Source organism: Barbus barbus (assembly GCF_936440315.1).
Source record: "Barbus barbus genome assembly, chromosome: 46".
In the NCBI taxonomy this organism is placed as follows: domain Eukaryota; kingdom Metazoa; phylum Chordata; class Actinopteri; order Cypriniformes; family Cyprinidae; genus Barbus; species Barbus barbus.
In genome coordinates, this window is record NC_136724.1 from 17,071,620 (window position 1) to 17,075,669 (window position 4,050).

A 4,050-nucleotide genomic window follows, 5' to 3' on the forward strand; every position below is an offset into this window, starting at 1 on the left:
ACGGTTTCCACAAAAATATTAAGCAGCACAACTGTTTTGTTTTCAACATTGATAATAATAAGAAATGTTTCTTGAACATCAAATCAGCATATTAGATTTGATTTCTGAAGGATCATGTGACACTGAAGACTGGAGTAATGATGCTGAAAATTAGCTTTGCCATCACAGGAATAAATTACATTTTAAAATATATTCAAATATTTATTTTAAATTGTAAATTTTCTGTTTTTACTGTTTTTATTATTATTATTAAATAGAAACAGCCATTAAACAACATTAAAACATTTTACAGACTCCAAACGTTTGAATGGTATATTTTATTTATTTTATTTTTTATTTTAAGTTATCTCTTTATGGCTCATATCATATAGTAATGGAGAATTACCCAGAAATCCCATATAATCTAAATATACAAAAGCATTTGGATTAGAGCCACAGATCTGTTTTACAGAGGTATATTTTTACAAGAGTTGGATTTGTGGAACAAACTAACAATTATATGAAAGTTTGATTACAATTACATTATTTTGAGGGTTATTTCTATAATAGGGTTTTTTGTGATTTATTTGTGTGAACATTAGTAAGTATTTTTATAGATGTGACCCATTTTTATGAGTTGCCATAGTCGTGCAAAGCTGACGTTGTGCAAAACTTCTGTGCATTAAGTGAGAACGCTGTATGCAGTCAATGCTGTAGATATTGTGGCAGAATACGTATGGAAATGCAAGATAACAGCACTTTGAAATGCATAAAAATGCAAATGAACAGCACTGAATGCAGTCCAGCTGCATGTAAGATCCAAGCTTTTTTTTTTGGCTTATTTTATTCTAGCTCGCTTTGTACATTCTAAATAAGATTGAAATTGCTAACTTCTTTCTGATTTATTTTTCTGACATGCTCCAAATGAAGCTAATAACAATCTCCAAATCAGAGCTTTTGTTTTATAGTTTTGTTGTGGACTATTTGCACTGGACTATTTGACAGACGATCACTAATTCGTTTGTAAATTTCTTTGTGCAAGTATGTGTGTGTGCTAGCATTCGTCTGTATTATGTATTGCCAAAGCAGTTTTTTTTCTCGAAATGTTATCTACGTTAACGCTAATAATAAAAATATCTGGATATAAAATATGTGGTTTCAATAGAAGTTACTGCTTTTGTTTGATTGTAAAATGTCCACAATGCCTTTTATACAATTTGTACAACAAAGAAAAGCATATTTCATGTTTGTGCTCTATTGAAATTTCCAGATTGCTTTGCCGTTGTGAAATCTTTGGCAATCTGAGCTGTCAAGCAGTTTTTCAGATATCCTCTTTTCTGCAAAATGAGTAATGTTTCCTATTCTTTCAGACCAAAATGCAAAGGGTAAAGCATCCATCTGTCTTTGTGACAGATGTCTGCTTTCTTAGTTTCTGTCATAATAGTGTGATGTACTGGGATCTGATTTGAGACTTGAAAATGGGAAAGTCACACCACAGTGTGATAAATCCCTCTCTGAAGTGAATGAATCAATAGTCAGGGTAGTGGAAAGCCAGTGAAGGAGAGAGAAATGCTGAAAGACAGAAAGATTTCTCACGCCTTGAAAAGTAGTTGTTGATGGGCCATCAGATGCAGCAGGTGCATTAGGAAGAAGAACTGTGCAGAATTAATATGGGGGGGAATGTGAGTAGTGTCAATTCCAGGTATGCATACTGCATATTTCCAGACAAGTATGCCAAACAGCAAGAGATTTCACATAATGCATTCATAAATATATGTGTGTGTGTGTGTGTGTGTGTGTGTGTGTGTGTGTGTGTGGTGTTGATGTCAGTCAGAGTCTGTAAAACTTGAGTTGGGTCTCCAGTCTTCACATTGTAAGATTGAGCTGCTGACGGTCCTGTCACTTATTTTTAACTTTACACCTCATAACGTTCACACAATTGTACACTCACCTTGGCCTCTGTGTGTGGTAGTATGTGCACATTGGTATTTGTGTGGATGATTTATAAATAACATGGATGTTTTTTTTTAACATCATGAATCTAGGCTAAAATGTGTATGATTATGTTAAATTATATTATTTTTATTTGTAATAATTATTTTTAGATACTAACACTGGTTAGTGTGTACATAGTATATGAAGTAAATTTATATGTATATATACAGTGCCCTCCAAAAGTATTGGAACGGTAAAAACAAAACAGGTCTGTTGTCTGTGGAGTCAAGACATTTACAAATATGATTAAAAGATGAATATGAGACAAAACTACAGAATGTCACATTTTATTATTGGGTGTTTCAACACATAGATGTTTTACCAGCTTAGAAGTTTAGCACTTTTAGCGTTTCATCCCTCTATCTGATGTGAGCATAAGTATTGGAACAGTTGCCTCTCAGGTCTTTCTAAGTGATCAGCTGTGTCCTGTTGTATTAATTCTTCAGATATTAAAAGCAGGGAATGTGTTGTATCAGTTTTATCCATTACTTCTGCATTCTGAATCTTGCATTCGATGATGACACACACAAACCATGAAGATGAGGGAGCTGACTTTGAGAGAAAAGCAAGTAATTTGGATGCTAAAAGAAAAGAGGAAGTCAATTAGAGCTATAGCAAAAACAAAGGGCATGGAGAAATCAAGAGTTTGGAAACCACCAGCAACCAACAATGACCTGATTGGCTGAGAAAACAACAATAGTTGATGACAGACAAATCATAAAAGCTGTGAAAATGAACCATAAAAGACGTGTCTGTAAAATCACCAACAACTTCCAGAAAGCTGGGGTGATGCTCTGACAATCTACTGTCCTCAGGAGACTTTGACACAGAATTACAGATACTACACAGCAAGATGCAAACCTCTGACCAGCACCAAAAATAGAAAGGCAAGATTAGAGTTTGCAAAAAAGCCAGAAGAGTTTTGGAACTGTGTTTATGGACCGATGAGACAAAGATGAACCTTTATCTAAGTGATGGGAAAGCAAAAATGTGGAGAAAAAAAGGGAACTGCAAATGATCCCAAGCACACAGCCTCATCTGTAAAGCATGGTGGAGGTGGTGTCATGGCATGGGGATGCATGGCTGTCTCTGGAACAGGCCCTCTCAACTTTACTGATGACTTAATGAATGATGACAGTAGCAGAATGAATTTGGAAGGGTACAAAACCATCTTGCCTACCAATATTCAAGAAACCAATATACCAGATTCATTGGGAAGTGCTTCATATTGCATCAGGACAATGACCCAAAACACCCTGCCAGTTCAGTCAAGGAATTTATAAGGGCAAAGAAATGGAAAGTCTTAGATTGCCCAAGTCAATCTCCAGATTTAAATCCAATTGAACATGAATTTCACCTGCTGGAGAGGAGAGTAAAGGCAGAAACTCCCCAAAACAAGCAACAATTGGAATTGGCTGCATTAAAGGCTGGGAAAAGTATTTCAAAGAATGAGACCAAGAGTCTGGTGATGTCTATGGGTCACAGACTCACTGCTGTGATTGTGTGCAAGGGATCTGCAACTAAATAATAACTTTTAATCTTTTATATCTGCCTTATGTTCAACTGTCCCAATACTTATGCTCACATCAATGAGTGGGATGAACTCTAAAAGTGCTGTTCTGTTTATTTTGTAAAACCTGTATGTGTTGAAACGGCTAATAATAAAATGTGACATTCTGTAGTTTTGTCTCATATTAATCTTTTAATCCTATTTGTAAATGTCTTGACTCCACAGCCAACAGAGCAATTTTGTCTTTACTGTTCCAATACTTATGGAGGGGGCTGTATATAAAATTTCCTTATATTTATTTAGTTTTTTTTTTTGCAATGTTTACATTATTTTAGACACTGTAACTGGTTAATGCATATATGTACAAATATATTGTAGGAGTACAAATTCCTTTTAACCCACCATTTATATGATAATTCCATAATTTACTCACTCTCATGCTGTTCCAAACTCACATGACTTTGTTTCTTCCAGGAACAAAGTTATTTTGCAGAAATTCTTTGATACTTCTCGCCACAATGCATTTGAAAAAAGGGTGAGTACATTTGGTGTGAACTAGTGCTTTA